At 32.5% G+C, this 19,759-nt stretch overlaps 1 pseudogene; it reads right to left on the bottom strand.

Moving 5' to 3' along the window:
- Window positions 1-829: 829 nt before the first annotated feature.
- LOC145089688 (uncharacterized) lies at window positions 830-10,351 on the bottom strand (annotated as a pseudogene).
- Window positions 10,352-19,759: the final 9,408 nt, after the last annotated feature.

Genomic DNA, 19,759 nt, shown 5'->3' with positions numbered 1-19,759 from the left:
TTGTATTTGTACTTATGTTTAGAACAGTGTACTTGTACCGTTAAAACAAATGTTGTAGTCGTTCTTATGTTGTAAGTATTGATAAGTTATTAGTAGGTCATTAATTTGTTGTAATTGTCGTAACGTTAAATTTTTTGTCATCCGTTGACGAAACTATAAAAATAAACTAATAATCAAATCCAACATTAATTTAGATATACAATTATATAATCCAACTACATAGGACCAAGACTAGACCCCCAATAAATTTTTGTCATCCATTAACGGAACTCTAAAGCTGCATTCTTTGGGTCAATAAAAACATGTATTGGTTGACCTGAAACAAATTGCTCCATAAACATACAAACAAAAACACCGCAATCTCCCAAATGACTACTTTGTTGGGGAACATTTTCTTCATAAATGAATTGCATATTCAATGGAATCCTTGGGATGTTCCTCCGGGCCCAATACTTAATCTTGTCCAAATAATTTGCCACCCGACGTTCAAATTTGGAAAAGATTCCTTCAAATTTGAATTTTTCATAAGCCCCTCTACCAAGACTGTCATAAATAGCCAATGATTAGGGGATGAATGAATCGGCAATAGGACCTGTATAAGGATCAGAAAATAAAATTATGTTTCTTTACATCACAATACAAAAACATAACAAAAATAACGATAATATTTTCAATATAAACAATTAAGTTTACCATATCAACATCCCAGCAAGCACCCATGAAGTTGGGGTACGTAGAAATACCAGTCATAAACGCCCTCCAATGTTGCCCTTCTTCCAAAGCATGAGAAACAAAAAAATTTGGAGGCATTATTGTATGTGGGTCGCCCTCAAACCATCTCTCCATCAATAGTCGGTACCAAATGGTTATATGCTGCACAAAATCCTGATACTTTTGTTATTGACTAAAAAACAATTTACTTTTAAAATAATAAATTAACAATTAATTTACCGATGACTCCAACCATCCGTCGTGTGTATGCCCAAACAATGAGCTCCAAAAATCTCTATCTAACACGAAATTAAACAAACGATGTTGGACATCATATGAATGAAATAAATAATTTTGGATGACAACCTCACCGCCTGCTACGTAAGGTTGCAGGCGCAACATGGAGAAGTCGTGAGCAACACCAAAAGTTGGAGGAGGAACGGAGCTTGTTGATTTGATATCAACCTTCTTTTTTGCTCTTCTTTTTTGCTTCGGTGTCATGTGCAACTAAAAACAATATTCAAATGTTTAAATCTCTATCTTTCAGATAATTCACATAAACATAAAATTATGAGTTTATAAATAAAACAAATACCTCGGTGTAAGGAGGGCACAAATATTGTGATGGTTTTCGAGTCCTCTGTTTATCGGGTGTAACTTCTTTGCCATCAACACCATACTCATCAAAATAATCTACAATTCCCGTAATTATTATTTCATCTTCATCCGGCACCTAATTTAATAAGCAATAATCTCTAATTAAAAAAATGTTTCAATATACTAAAAACAAAATATAAATTAATGTAAGTATAAGAACCTCTTTAGCTTCATTATAATCATTTACGTCAAACACATCATCATCAAATTTGTTCCCCGCATTGTCATTCCTCTCCTCCAACTCCTACATTAAAAATAAAACTTTATACTTAATAACGAAAGACACATAATTTAATAAGCAATAATCTCTAATTAAAAAAATGTTTCAATCTACTAAAAACAAAATATAAATTAATGTAAGTATAAGAACCTCTTTAACTTCACTATAATCATTTACATCAAACACATCATCATCAAATTTGTTCCCCGCATAGTCATTCCTCTCCTCCAACACCTACATTAAAAATAAAACTTTATACTTAATAACGAAAGACACATTAAAAAGTAATTATTAAAATCGTAAAGGTAATATCTATAACAACCTTGTTGTCTTCAATATCATCAAAAATATTTTCAGTTGTATTGTTTTTATTCATCACTTCATCTTGTACAACCTATATTTTCAAATATAAAATATGAACACAGGTATTCATATATGTTAATAAAATTTAAAAAATAATGTAGCATGTAACTAACATGTTCATCATATTTTCTTTGTGACACTATAGGATCATCAAAAGTAATGTCATTCCAAAATTGTTCAGTATTCACTTCTTCAACAAAAACCTCTGTAGGTTGTCGGTTCATAAACACATGCTGCTCTAGTGCATGTAGCCGTTTCAACACCTCGTCTAGGTTGTGTTTCCCACCGCTCTACCATGAGAGCGACCACTGGACAACATACTAGACGGAGATTCGTCTTGTCTCCTAAAATGGTCCCGTACTGGGGATGGAACTGGTTTTCCTTCACCATATACATACTCTTGAAATGATATATAATAACAAGATGTCATCTCACCATCACTCAGTAACATGTTTTGTCTTGGTGGTTGCTCCTCCTAAAAAATCAAACATATTAAAAATGCATATAAAAGTATAATAATCAAGTTTATTAATAATAAACAAAAAATTTATAAACCTGTATCTTTGAAAAAATCTTGTTCACGTCAACCCATTTCAATTTTTTTGTTCCACTCCATCGTTTCATCCGAGGCATGTTATTTTTTCTCAATACAAATCCACATGCACGAACAGCCGGAATCATCTCATATATCAATATCTATAATTTTTTACAATTACGTAATAAAAGTTAAAATTAAAATAAAAAACATAACAATAAAACAATTTAAATATAAGAAATTTTTTATACCCTTATTGGAGCCGTAAATCCTGAGACGGAGTACTTTAAAGTTTGACGACGATCAGGAAGTGATAAATAATTATTTATTTTGTTCCATGTATCCTCAAGGTCAACATAAGTAGAATCCCAAAGATAGCTACCCCAAGCGAAACTAACAAAACAAAAAAACAAAATTGGTTTTTATATAAATTATAACTTTAATAAAATAAAACTTTAACGTAAACAAAATATACCTGTTCCAGAGATCCAAATTCTCAGCAAAAAAAAAAAAACCAATCTTGTGGCACCCGATCATTAATTTCTTTTCCCAAAAAACATTCACACAAAATGTATATCAAACACACTCTAACTGCATCAACGTCGTCAACTTCTAAGAATGTTCGATTTAAAATTAAACGTTTCAGGTCGCAAATTTTCACCGAACTATTGGTATGGTCCGGAAATAGCCGCTCACGTAATAAACATCTTTTTTTACTAGTTAATAATTTTTCCGACGCTTTTTTCCCGATGTTTTTTGGATACTCCCCAAAATTGAAGCCGGTTATCAAACAAAACTTTTCCGGCCCATAAACCATTTTCATATTGCCTACTCTAAAATATAATCGTTTTATTCCATCTGGAGATAAAACAGGGTCCGGCCGGATATGATGAAGGAACATTTTATGGAACAACAATGCGTCCCCTTGTATACGAGGGACATCCATAAAATAACCAAATACAGTATCTCTGAAAATGGCACGCCTGACACCATCTAAAACTTCAAATACTTCCCATATATTACCGCCCGAGCCTTTTAAGTTCACAATTGCTTTCATATTGATAAAACTAAAATCATGCTGCAAAAAAAAAAAACACAAAAACAAATTAGAGAACTAAAAAATATTTTGTTTTTAAAATATATGATTATGAACTGCAATAAGTACATAAACAATAATAATTTTAGTAATGCAAATACAAATTCTAAATTAATAATTTATATATTTACGATAAAAAACACTAACATACACATATATAAACAATTTTCCAAGTTATACAACAAATATATTTACGATAAAAAACAATATCATACATAAATATATAAACATTTTATTAAACAAATTTTCAACTTAAACGACAAATATATAAACAATTTTTATCTTTCTAATTATATAAACTAATATTTTATAACCATATAAACAAATAATTTTTCAAATAAAACGACAACCAAATTAACAATTTTGAAAGTTATACGACAAATATATACAAATTTTCAACTTATACAACAAATACAAATAATTCCTAACAATATATATACGACAAATTTTCAACTTATACAAATGTTATACTTATACGACAATTATATATACAAATGACTATTTTGCACATACTGGAATTTAACTATTTTTCACTTTATATAAACAATTATATGATAAGAATATACAAGTTTTCAAGTTATACAACAACTAAACAAACAACAAAAATAACAAATTGTAAACATTATTCTGACAGTTTATTTAACTAATAATTTAAAAAAATAAGCATATTTTAACCATTTTATTAAATGTAAAACCACTAGATGCACACTCTATGCAGTCTCTACTTGTACATTCAAACAACTACTAACAAAATAACATTTAAAGTTCAAGTATACTAAAGAAATATTAAAACTATCAAACACAACAAAATTACCATTTCACAAACTTTATAATTTCTATTTTTTTACACTAAATAATACAATAAATGATAAAATAATAAAGAGTTAAAAAATTAAAAGAGTTAAAATCTAACCATATTTGCGGGATTGTTGATATAATCCTCCATTTTCTTCAAAAACTAGCAAAAATCGCGAAAATAGCCTCGAGATAGAGAGAGTTTTTGTGTAGAGAAGGGTGAAAATGGAGAAAAAAAACGTTTATATAGTCAAAAAGAGGGGAAATCGCAGATGGGATCCTAATTTCGCAGATGGGGCTTTCCATATGCGAATGTACAAGCAGCTAAAGCACAGTTGTGCTTTAGCTGCTTGTACATTCGCAGATGGAAAGCCCATTTCGCAGATGGGGCAACTCCATCTGCGAAATTGAGGGTTATTTTTGCAATTTCGATTTTTTTTGCTATTTTTGTAATGTAATTAGTATAAATGGCTATTTTTGTCATCTTCTCATTAGAAAATGTTTAGAATTAATCATAACTAATTAGGAATTAATTAGAGATACAGTGGTTGAATTGTAATTGTTCGTAAATGAGAAAGGAAGACAATTCTAGAACCTCCCTAAAAGTGGACGATTTATAGGAGGTCTAGAATTATTTTGGAAGCCTCATAGTAACCGATAAGGATAAAGCATTGAATAGATTAAATTAAAATATTTAATTAATTAAATGAGGGTTTATCCTGGAGATCCATGAGCTATAAATAGGGACCATTTGGCAAGCAAAAACTGATCTTAGCATCCACAAGGAAAAAGATTGAATGTTATTCGCCATCCTCCTCTCTCCTTTTCGTCCACAGTGTTATAGGGTTTTTGGTGTGATCCATTAGAGACAACCACATTATTGGTGCTTGTTTTCCAAGGTGAAATTAAAGATCCTAGATTTTCAATATTCGATTATACTAAATGTATCTTTTCTAATATGATATAACATTGCAAATAAGTAAATTAGATCATTGTTTCATTGTATGTTGTTATAATGAGAAAATGACATGGATCTTTAGGTTGCATGTACCCATAAATTGTTTTATGATTTCCGTTGCCTAGATCTATATGTTTTGCAACCTAGAAAAACCACAATTTTTTTTTTTTTCAGAGTTCAAAAACGACGGATAACAGTCCCAATTGCAAAATTTCAAACAGATAGTGTTTTAATAAAAACATTTCTTAAAAGAGTATTACAAAAACAAAGGTTTGAAAAGACAACAAGAACCAAAGGTTTCCTAAATATCCAAAACTTCTGAGTCTAATAATATATACTAACCTACAAAACTAGAGAACGAAATGAGTACAATCCCAAGATTTGACGTTATACGATGTGTGTATAATTGAACACTCGAGGCATACCCAAATAAAAAAAATTAAAAAAGAAAAAAAAAACTTTTTTTTTAATGGATGCTCCCGAAGGTGGAAGATTCCATGTACATGTTTATTTAACACCTTTTTTTAATCATATTTTTAACTTTTAATCATTTTTTAGCTTGTAGAAATCATTTTCATGTTTCATAATGGATTTTTCTATTGAAAACCATTAAACTTTAATAATTTTTTTATTTTAAAAGTCATTATCTTATTTCTTTTTCTTCAAGGAAAATTACTCATATTATTAAAATTTAAAAAAAAAAAACCATTATTTAAAAATATATTTCTTAAACAATACAACGTAATTTGTTATCATACAATACATTTGTTAAGCTTTAAGTAAAAATGGATTGATCTTTAACACTGTTACTGAAATCGGCTTTGGCGGTCGATTAATCATTTGACGGCCTTGAACCGATTACGATTAAGGTGTTTGACAGAAATTTGTCAAAATCGGTCAAAGTCGGGCTTGACAGTCTTTAGCAGCCCTTGGTGGTCCTCGGCGGTCATTGACGGGAAATTTTGAAAAAATTCCAAAATTTTAATTTTCAAATATTACACCAAAATTTTAAATTTGTAAAATTTTAAGCTTTCAACTTCTCTGTATCTTCCAATTTTATCGTTCAAATTTTAAATTTGTAAATTTTTAAGCTTTCAACTTTTAAAATATTATACTAAAATTTTCAAAATTTCAAATACTTACTCTTTTAGGAATATTAATTTTTTAAATAATTTTATTAATAATCAAGGGTTCCCGATTAATCTTTGATTAATCCCCGTCTAGTCCGATTAATCGTTTATCGCCAGTCGAATGTCAAGCTACCGCCAAACAATTTTTACAACCTTGATATTTACTAAAACTAAACCCCAAAAAATTTAGGTTTTTTAAACTGAAAATAAAAAACCTTCGATTTTTCTCGGTTTAGTTTCTTTTCTTTTCATTGGTTTTTATATCATCCATGGTGTTAAAATTTAACATGAACATATAATTTTGTAAATAATTAATATAAGACGAGATCAACACATTCTTACCACACTTAATCAATGAAACATATCGTAAAATGACATAATTTTTGGTACTTTAGTTATTCGTTATATATATATATATATATATATATATATATATATATATATATATATATATATATATATACAAACTAGGTTAAAACCCGTAGAACCCACGGGTGTAAATTTTAAATAGAATTAAGAATTGATTATGTAATAAATCATTGAAAGTAAGTTGCTATTTTAAATTATCTATGACACGAGTAAAACATAAAAGTAACATTCGGTCCAAACCTGTTTAATTATTTGGAAAGCTTTAGGTAAGCAATAGTTCTTAAGGAAGATCGAACAAACCAACTTAGATGTTACAAAAATCAAACAAATGAAAGTATGTTGCTATTTTTTTGGTTTAACCCTTATAAAATAACGAATTGGAGGAGAAAAGTACCCTTTTCTTTCATACATAATTTCGTCATTGCAACACTTTTTTTTGCATCTATAGCTCCAACCCTGCATGTTGTCGACCCAATGTAAGTTTGTAATAAGTAAAATCTGTTAGTTAAAATATATAGAGGTTTAATGAACATAAGAAGTATCAGAAGACTTCAACTCACATATGATAAAAAGATATGCATGAAATAGCAAGATAACTTGTAATGCCCGGTTTTCCCTGGTACGTATTTAATTATTTATTTATTCATTTTTGAAGGGCTACTCGATGACTTGGTAGCCCTAACTCGTCGAGTAGAATGCAGTTTATGCTCGGGTTTTAAGTTTGCTACTCGTCGAGTCGCAACCCTGACTCGACGAGTAGGACAGACTGGATGAAACCCTAATTTTTAGGGTTTGTACCTTATTTAAACCTCATTTCAGATCTCCACCCCAACCTCCATCACTCCCATAGCCTACTCTCGAAACCCTAATCAACCTTGTGAGATATTGAGCTAGTTTCTTGCCTTTGTGTATGATTTGAAGCTTGGAGAAGGAAGGAGACTCTTAGTGATTCAAGAAGAAGCAATAGATCTAGAGTTAGTGTGGCATTTTAGACCTTTTGGAGGTATAAAGCTTATACCTTGGTTGTTATTCATTTAGATATTCTTTCTAGCTTGTATTTTGTCACATTTGGGCCATTTCCAAGGTCAATCCGAGCATTGAGCCCTTGAGGACGAAAGAACTTCATATCTGGGCACTCTTGAGCTTCAGAAGCTCAGAGTTGCCAGCTTTATTCAAGAATGGCTCCATTCTATGACTTATACTTTCATTTTGGCTTGAATTGGGTGTCTTAGCTTCATAACACCATGCATGCATGTAAAGTTAGCAACTTTACATGTAATGCTAGCCTTAGGAGTCAAGATCTATGAGTTAGAAGCATTGGAATGGATTATAATCGACTGAATGGATATGTCACAAGGAGGACTCGGCGAGTCGGGTCGTGAACCCTAACTTTTCCTGGTTGTGAGTTGAACCATTGAGTTAAGGAGGTGACTCAGTGGGTTGGACAGGACTAGGACTCGGAGGTTGAAGAACTCGACGAGTCATAGGGTTTCTGAGTTCTAGAACTTGGCGAGTCAATATGCTAACTCGACAAGTAGAGTCAATCTGGAAGGTTGACTTTGACCAGGACATTGACTTTCACCATGGATAAAATGGTCATTCTACCATAAGAAGGATTATCAGATTTTTGATTAAGTGTTGTTATGAATTGATAGTCGGGAAGTCACTGGAGCAACAGTCAGGGAGTTTCTCACTCGACTTTTAGCAGTCAGTCACACAAGGTGAGTTTCCCTTTAGTAGGAACGGGTCTAAGTAACCAATATCGGCCCGTTTTAGTAGTATAGTATACCGGAGTTAGCCCGATGTAGTTTATATGTTTCGGACTTCGGTCCGATGTCGGGGCAGTCCTGAGAAGTAGTAGTCATCTATGCTTGATGTCTTTGTGATTCATGCATGTTATGTTATGTGTTATATGTTATGTTTATGTTATGTTCCGTTTATACCGGACTTCTGTCTGATGTCGGGCGGGGCCGGATGCAGTAGGCGAGGCCCAATTTATGCCAGACTCCAGTCCGATGTCGGGCAAGGCCCAATATATGCATATGTGTTTTGTATGGTATGTAGTAGATTGAGGGAGCTCACTAAGCTTCATGCTTACAGTTTTCAATTTGGTTTCCGGTACTTCTGGTAGCAAGGGGAAGAGCTTGGGGTGATCACATGGCACACACCACAGTATTCATCTTGGGATTGTTTGAGACTCTGATATTTTATCATTTGTTTTTGATACAATATTTTATATGATATTTTGATACACATGACACTTGGTTTCTTATTAATCATGGATGATTATGGTTTTTATAATAATTTTCAAATGAAATTTTTGGGTCGTGTTTTTGGGATGTTTCATAACTTGAGGATCAATAATGATATCATATAATATGTTTTATAACAAAAAATATGAAAAATGTAGAAATTTGATCCTTAAAGTATTTTTCTTTTTACAATTTTAGTCCAAGGACAAAATGGTCATTTGTAAAATATCAATTATGGGAATGCTAATTTTATACAGTTTTCTAAGGAAGAAGGGTAAAATTGGAATTACAATATGTTTTTTTTGTTTGTACGGATAAAAGGAAAAACAATGACATTTTCCTCACTTGAAACATGGTGTTCAAAACCATGACCAAGACATTTCTATTGATAACCAATATAATGATAACTTATAATAACCGAGAACCAAAATAAAAATAAATAAATAAAACATGCTCTAAAAATGTGTTCTATTACTGTTGTTATTTTTCGATTGACAACAACCCCTTAAGTTAGAAAAAATGTCAAAACAGCCCCATAACTTAGTAAAAAAAATCTAAAAATAACATCTGAATTCATGAATTACACCAATTGTTCTCTTGTCCAGCTCTCCATGATTCACATAAGGTGAAATGTAATGAGATGAATTGAATTCATGAAATCTTTCTCATGATTTCACCCAAGATAAAGGTAACAAACATTGGAATCATAGATTCCGACCCTGTTCTTTCAATGACGGAAACAACCAACTCCGTATTCCATGTCATGAATTCGATTTCCATGGAAGTTCTTCTTCCGCTATGGTTGACTGCATAAAATATATCAAGATGTTTAGGTATGATTCTTATTAGATATTCATCAGGATCTGGTAATCCTAAATTTCTTTTGAACTCGTTTAACTTTAAGACATTGAGTCTATGATTATAAACCATCGTCAGTAACTTTGATAAATAGCCTTTACAGTTTATTCTTCTTGTATTAAAGAAAGCATCATTTAAGTAAGGAAACAATGGTATTCATCATTTTTAAAGTATACTTCAAAGCAACATGGGTATTTGTTAAGCCAATTCATGTGTTTCCCATGAAGATCAAAAGTTTTGAACTTTTTTTTGAGGTAACCAACTGATGTTACATAATCTGGATATCACAAGATAATGTTTTTAATCTGGTTATTTATGATCCATATACGGTTTAAGGCTGCTTCAAGATCACGGTTTAAGGCTGCTTCAAGATCTGGGTCTTTTTTCATTAGCCAAAGAGAGCACATTTGGAAAATATGAAGATTCCATAAAGGGAAACACATCAAAGAAGTTGGAAAATTTTAGTTTATGAAAATAGATATCCATCTTCGTTTTCCCACTTTGTATATTCAACCTGAAATTGGTTCACACATACAGATACTCACATAGACGACGAAAAAAAATCTGAAATACCATATCGGTGAGGTTGAGACAGGCGTCAACATGAGCTTGAAGAAGGAGGTCGGAGAGCCAAAAGCATTGAGTACAAGTGAAAACTAAGAAACTGAGATGGTATTGGGTCCGTCAATGATGGATTGCTTTCATGGGAGGCCTCTGAGTGGTGCTGATGGAGGATAGACCTATGTCCAATGGTTTCTATACTAAAAAATTACAAGATTTAATTCATACAAGGTTTCAATGGCTAAAGAATTAGAATGAAGAGAGGACAATCATTAAAGGCCTTAATTCAATCAAGAACTAATCACGAATACATATAGAATTTTATAAGAACCGAATAAAAGAAGAATCAGTGTCAATAGAAGTAATAGATAGAGAGAAGGTGGAAGGCAACGTTTGGATTCACCAACTCCGAATCCCTTCGTCATAATGTTGATGCCACCTACCCTTCTCGAAACTGATCTCACACGTTGTAGCTACTCAAAAGAAATAAGGTGTGTTCTATTTACATACAAAATCCGATTAATTCAAATTTGGAGATGACCTGATTTGTTGCGATTTTTGTTGTTGATTTCCTGCTAATTCATGATTCCTGATTTAATGCACCCATATTTTAAACTGTTACAAGGGTATTTTTGGTACTTCACTTAATAAATTTAGGTGGGCAAAAGAAGCTGAGGAAGGTTGAGGAGATGTCACGTGGCAATAAAAGTATTGTTTTATTAGAATATGATATATATATATATATATATATATATATATATATATATATATATATATATATATATATATATATATATATATATATATATATATATATGGTTAAGTTCATTTGAGACAGCCTAATTTTGTGAGACCGTGAGACGCAATCATATCCATTCATTTTGTAGATAAAAAAACATTTTTAAAATGCAAAATAATTGAAAATTATTGAATTTTGTTTTTCAAATATTATTTTCGTTGTTTATATTTTCCAAAAAATTAATAAAAAACACCAAAATAAATAAATTAATAATATCGTTTTTTTACATATTCTAGTAGAATATTATAATATTTACATATCTGACGAATCTAGTAAAATATTCTAATATTCTAAAAAATCACATTAGAATATTACAGTGTAATACTCTATTAGAATATTTCATGTATTTATTAGAAAAAAAACGTATTTTTTTTTATTTTTTTAGGTAAAAAAGTAACGAAAATAATAATTAAAAAAACAATTTTCGGATTTTTCCTTTTATTTTGTGTTTTAAAATTATTTTTAGATTGCGTCTCACGGTCTTACAAAATTAGCATGATCTCAAATGAATCTCTTTCTCTCGCTCTCTCTCTTTATATATATATATATATATATATATATATATATATATATATATATATATATATATATATATATATATCAAATGAATATTAGCATTGGTTTTGGTTTTTATGAAAAACGGTTTTTTTCGGAGTTTAGTTTCTTTTATATATATATATATATATATATATATATATATATATATATATATATATATATATATATATATATATAAAAGAAACTAACTCCGAAAAAATCGTTTTTCATAAAAACCAAAACCAAACTTTGGTTTTTCGATCGCATTTTTTTTGTATTTTAATTTTTTTGCACATTTGTATATTGACTTTATCTTTCCTTCGATTATAATGAATCCATCATAACTCACGGAGTTGAATCAACATGGTTTCTAACTGGGAAGTGATATTTCCGCTTAATAAATTGATTCTTCCACATAAAGAAACTCAGAATATTACCTTCGTTTATACATTTCTACAAAAAATGTTTGTAGAAGTTTAGAATTAGCAAGTAACAAATATTTATAGAAGTAAAAAACAAATGTTTCGTTCAATAAAAAATGAATGAGCAAGACTGAGTAATCCAACAAAAAAAGCCGCACAAACTTGTTTCTTTTTAGCATCAAGAAACGTTTCAATTTTAGTGAAACACGAACTCCAGGAGCACAAATTAAATAACCTCGAACACCTTTTGGATCCCGTTTCAGCAAACGATGGTTACGATGGCAATCTACATTGGTGATTTCGGATACATTTAACACATTTATAATTATATAGAAAATATCAATTTTCAAATACGGAGATGGTTTTTGATTGTCAAAAGAAAGAGAAATGAAATATTAGTATTTTTTACTTATCATTCTAGTTATGTTAAATGGTGACAATGTCACGTTTAAGAAGAACGAATAAGAAGAAAAAATAGAAACATATATAATTTTTCTTAAAAAAATTATATAGAAAACATCATTTTTCAGGACATATAGAAAACATCGTATATATTTTCGAATATTTTCTATGAATTCCATGGTCCTAACTTTTTTCTCCCTTTGATAGTTAATTGTAATTCAGTTTTCCAAGAAAAAAATATATAAAAAGTAAATTGTAAAACTAAAAACTACGACCAGGCAAAAGTACTTACATGTGTAAACCATATGTATAGCCGAGATAAGGGTGGAAAATTTGGCATTTGTTGCCAAATAAAAGGTTATTAATTGATTTGATCAACACATTGTATATAACACGAAGGCCAGTGATTAAAAAGGTGTCCTTGCCAACCAAAATTATGATACATACCAATATTTTGGTTTCAATAATAATTTAATTAAGATACTTGAATGTTATTAATGTTCCAGATTTATAACTTTGTATTCTTATTTGTCATTTACATACCCATTCTAGTAATATCAACTATCAACTCATTTACATATATTATATTATCTTATACTTTTATTCTACATTTAGTACATATCATTAGAACTGTTGTTCTTCCACGTATTGTCTTTGTTTTTGTGCTCTCCACATGTGAGTGCGACAAAGACGTGAAGGTAACTAATAATGAATATATATATCTATATACGATAGCCTTGTTGAATTTCAATATTGTCATCTTTTGTTGGACGGAAGCAACAAATGTAGCAAAAAGGCTCACCTTTATGATCCGTCGTGCGATTCCAAAAACTCTAGAATCTTAGGGTACATTTAGTTGCGGAAAAATGGTCCGTTTTCCGGAAAAATTTTCCAAGAAAAATGAGAATTTTGAAAACGCGTTTAGTTCGTCTTTTTTTTTTTTTTTTTAAATTTTCCGTTTTCTAAAATTACAAAGAAGTTGGAAAATTCTGGAAAACTGATAATCATTGTTTTCCACATTTTTCTAATTCCAAAATTTTTCTATAAACACACACCCATTCCACCCCATCCACCTCTACCTACCCCCACCTTAACACCCCCCCCCCCCACACACACACACACAAACATACCCACCCCACACACACCTACTTGCAGACACACACAGACCAACCCACAAACACACACACATACATACCCACTCACACACACATACATACCCACACACACACACACACAAACACACACATACATACCCACCCACACACACACACCCACCCGTACACACACACACACACACCAACCCACACACACATACATACCCATCCATACACACACCCACCCACAAACACACACACACACACACATATACACATAGATACCCACCCACCCACACACACACACACCCACCCACACCCTACCACCACTACCGTTTTTTAAAAATGAAAACCGATAGAAAAATACATATCTAAACACATTTTCTAATTTTCTAAAACTGAAAATGAAAAATGAATAAGTTTAACTAAACGTGTTTTCTAAATTTTTCAATGAAAAATGAAAACGGAAAATGAAAATTGAAAAGGGAAAACAAAAAACGGAAAATGAAAATTGTTTTTCCGTAACTAAACGCAACCTAAGTGTGCGTTTGGTTGCGGAAAAATGGACCGTTTTCTGGAAAAATTTTCCAAGAAAAATGAGTATTTTGAAAACGCGTTTAGTTTGTCTATTTTTCTAAATTTTTCACGGAAAATGAAAATTTTCCGTTTTCTAAAATTACAAAGAAGTTGGAAATCTTTTTGAAAACTGATAATGATTGTTTTCCACATTTTTCTAATTCCAAAATTTTTCTAAAATATAAACACACACCCACTCCACCCCATCCACCTCTACCTACACTCACCTTAACACTCCCCACCAACACACACACACACACCAACCCACAAACACACACACACATACATACCCACACACACACACACCCGCACACACATACACACACACATACATACCAACCCCCCCCCCCCCCCCACACACACATACACACACACATACACATACATATACATAACCACCGACACACACACCCACCCACACACACACATACACATAAATATACATACCCACCCACATACACACCCACCCACAAACACACACACACACATACACATGCATACCCACCCACCCACACACACACACACACACCCACAAACACACACACATACATGCCCACCCACACACACCACCCGCACACACACACACACACCAACCCACACACACACAGGCATACCCACCCACACACACACAAACCTACACCTACCCCCACAAACACACACACACACACTCGCACCCCTACCCACCCAACACCACCACGACAATCACCGACCTACCATCACCATCACCACCACCACCACCACTAACCCATCACTAGCACCACCACCACCGCTGCAGCCACCATCACCACCACTGACACAATTGTCGACGCCACCACCATCGCCTGTCATCACCACCACCGCCGCCAACCCGCTACCGTCACCACCCGCACCCACACCCCACTACCACTACCATTTTCTAAAAATGAAAACTGAAAGAAAAATACACATCTAAACACGTTTTCTAATTTTCTAAAACTGAAAATGAAAAATGAATAAGTTTAACTAAACGCGTTTTCTAAATTTTTCAATGAAAAATGAAAACGGAAAACGAAAATCGAAAAGTGAAAACAAAAAACAGAAAATGAAAATTGTTTTTCCGTAACTAAACACAACCTTAATCTCCCAAAAGATACATGCATTTACTCACATTTATACAAATGTCTATACGGGTAACACGTGTTGATTGATAAGCACATTTAACATACTAAAATAAACGTTCAAAGTTATCAATTACTCCTCCAAAGTTACATTACAAGAAATTTTCAATTTAGCTATGGAAAAATTCTGTAGCAAAAAATTAAAATTATTTTGTATTTTAAAATTATTTTTAGATTGCGTCTCACGGTCTCACAAAATTAATATGGTCTGAAATGAATATCTCTCTCTCTCTCTCTCTCTCTCTCTCTCTCTCTATATATATATATATATATATATATATATATATATATTCGTAAACGCGAGGGCGGGTTGGGGATTGTTATCCCGGCCCCGACCCCATCCCCGTACCCGGTACCCGTTTTGGCGGGGAATAGTTGTCCCTGATTGAGACGGGTCAATCGGGTTCCCCACCGGGTCGGGTGAAATTTTCATCCCTATGTATAGCCGAGATAAGGGTGGAAAATTTGGAATTTGTTGCCAAATAAAAGGTCATTAATTGATTTGATCAACACATTGTATATAACACGAAGGCCAGTGATTAAAAAGGTGTCCTTGCCAACCAAAATTATGATAAATACCAACAATTTGGTTTCAAGAATAGTTTAATTAAGATATTTGAATGTTATTAATGTTACAGATTTATAACTTTGTATTCTTATTGTCATTTACATACCCATTCTAGTAATCTCAACTATCAACTCATTTACATCTATTATATTATCTTATACTTATATTCTACATTTAGTACATATCATTATGACCGTTGTTCTTCCACGTCTTATCATTGTGTTTGTTCTCTCCACATGTGAGTGTGACAAAGACGTGAAGGTAACCAAAAATGAATATATATATCTATATACGATAACCTTGTTGAATTTTCATGTTGTCATCTTTTGTTGGACGGAAGCAACAAATGCAGCAAAAAGGCTCACCTTTATGATGCGTCGTGCGATTCCAAAAACTCTAGAATCTTAGGGTGCATTTAGTTGCGGAAAAATGGTCCATTTTTCGGAAAAAATTTCGAAGAAAAATGAGAATTTTGAAAACGCGTTTACTTCGTCTATTTTTTTAAATTTTTCACGGAAAATGAAAATTTTCCGTTTTCTAAAATTACAAAGAAGTTGGAAAATTCTGGAAAACTGATAATCATTGTTTTCCATATTTTTCTAATTCCAAAATTTTTCTATAAACACCCCCCCCCCCCCCACACACACTCACACATACATACCCACCCCACACACACCCCCCCCCCCCACACACACACACCAACCCACAAACACATACACATACATACCCACTCACACACACATACATACACACACACACACAAACACACACATACATACCCACCCACCCACACACACACCCGTACACACACAAACCCCCACACACACACACATACATAGCCATCCACACACACACACACACCCACACACAAACACACACACACACATACACATACATACCCACCCACACACACATCCACCCACCCACAAACACACGCACACATACACATACATACCCACCCACACACATACATACCTACCCGTACACACACACACACCAACCCACACACACACATACATACCCATCCACACACACACCCATAAACACACACACACACACACATATATACACATACATACCCACCCACACACACCCACACACCCACAAACACACACACATACACATACATACCCACCCACACACACACACCCACAAACACACACACATACATACCCACCCCCTCACACACACCAACCCACAAACACACACACATATACATACCCACCCATACACACACCCGCACACACACACACCCCAACCCACACCCACATATACATACCCACCGACACACACACACACCGACACACAAACCCACACCTACCCCCACCCCCACCCTCACAGACACACACACCCACACACACACAAACCCACACCTACCCCCACAAACACACATACACACACAAACATACACTCGTACCCCCACCCACCTAACACCACCACAACAATCACAGACCTACCATCACCACCACCGCCACTAACCCGTCACTAGCACCACCACCATCACTGCTGCCACCACCATCACCACCACCGACAAAATTGATGCCGCCACCACCATCGCCAGTCATCATCACCACCGCCGCCGACCCGCTACCGTCACCGCCCCAACCCACACCCTACCACCACTACCGTTTTTTTAAAAATGAAAACCGATAGAAAACTACATATCTAAACACATTTTCTAATTTTCTAAAACTGAAAATGAAAAATGAATAAGTTTAACTAAACGCGTTTTCTAAAGTTTTCAATGAAAAATGAAAACGGAAAATGAAAATCGAAAAGGGAAAACAAAAAACGGAAAATGAAAATTGTTTTTCCATAACTAAATGCAACCTTAATCTCCCAAAAGATACATGCATTTACTCAGATTTATACAAATGTGTATATGGGTAACACGTGTTGAAAGATAAACACATTTAACATACTAAAATAAACGTTCAAAGTTATCAATTACTCCTCCAAAGTTACACTACAAGAAAATTTCAATTTAGCTATGGAAAATTTCCATAGCAAAAAACTGAAATTCCGTAGCTAAACCTAAATAACTACGGAATTTGCTACGTAATTTATCAATTAGACTCCGTAGCTTTATTTCTTGTAGCAAACTGTTTAGCTACGGAATTATATTTCCATAACATTTTTCTTATGACAATTTCTAAGACATCTATTTGGTTGCATTTGAATTCCATAGCGAATTCCGTAACTATTTTTTCGTAGCAAATTTTGTAGATTTTTGTTCCATAACAAATTCCACAGCCTTTTGTTCCGTAGCAAATTCTGTAGTTACTTGTTCTGTACCAAATTCCGAAGCCATTTGTTTCGTAGCAAGTTCCGTAACTACTTGTTTCGTAACAAATTCCGTACCCATATGTTCCGTAGCAAATTCCTTAGCCATCAGCTCCGTAGCAAATTCCGTAACTACTTGTTCTGTAACAAATTCCGTAGTCATTTGTTTCGTAGAAAATTCTGTAGCCATTTGTTTAGCAACAATTTGTTCCAAAGCAAATTCAGTATGATAAAAATATTCAGCAACATCCAATTTTCCAGTTATAATATTCATAAAAAATATATAAAAATATTTTTAAATATAAATTTAATAATTACATCAAATTTATAGATATATTATATCATAAAAAATTCTTCTACAAGGTTGTCTAATCATCAAAACTGAATATTAATTACAAATACAATCAAGCAGTTTAGATTTGAACCGCCATGTACACACAAACAACCACATATGTTCAACCAAAATGGCAAAACCTGCAAAATCAAATTTACAATCAACTTGATTAAAATTGAGTATGTTGTATGAAATCCCATTTTGTTTTGCTTTGAGGGTTTCCCTAGTTTTTGACCAACTAGAAATATAAAATCTGAAATGTATAAAATTGTTGAAGATAAAAATCATTAGTGTACACCCTACTAGACATCTTCCATAATGAGAACTGAATAGATAGAAGTACAAAGGACTTATCTTTGCGATTGCTTCTAGGAGACGATTGTGATGCAATGAAAACTGCATAAATGATGGTTGAGTCCAGATAAAAGTAAACAAAATACCTATAACATTACCAACAACCATATAACATTACCAACAACCATCAATTTAAGTAAAAAAAAAAATCTTTCATCAATAGCTGAAATCACAAATTTTATACCTACATCAAAAAGACTACAAATATTTTGCTTTCACACACACATAAATAAATGTTTTTACCCTCAAATAATAGTAAAAATTTACAAAATATGAATTAGATTATAAATCTTAACCTTAACAAATAGTAAAATATATAAGATACAAATTAGATTGCAAATCAATGAATCATAACCACAAAATAAATGAATAATAGTAAAAACAAATATAAAATACATTTAACCAGGAGTATGATTTTGTAAATATTATCATAACCTCAAATAATAGTAAAAAAATAAGATACCAATTAGATTATAAATCAAAAAAATGAAACTCACAATATCTTATTGAGAGAAATCAAAATTCTTGATTGCATCTGTTCCAGTAATAACTACCTGTTAATCATTAAAGAAACAGAGAACATAAATAAGAATATTCAAACATCAATAGATGTTGACATGGTTAACAAAATCAGTAGATTCAGAATCTTTTCCATCAATGAGAATATCCAATATCATAAACATTAATTATTGGTTTAATCAACTATTGCAACCAGAAGAACATGGCTTAATCTAAAGAATCAATCAGGT

The sequence above is a fragment of the Lactuca serriola genome, chromosome 2, assembly GCF_051521515.1.
Source record: "Lactuca serriola cultivar US96UC23 chromosome 2, Lser_US96UC23_V15, whole genome shotgun sequence".
Classification (NCBI taxonomy): domain Eukaryota; kingdom Viridiplantae; phylum Streptophyta; class Magnoliopsida; order Asterales; family Asteraceae; genus Lactuca; species Lactuca serriola.
Note: the sequence above shows the minus strand (reverse complement) of the source record. Positions and strands in the feature narration are given on the sequence as shown.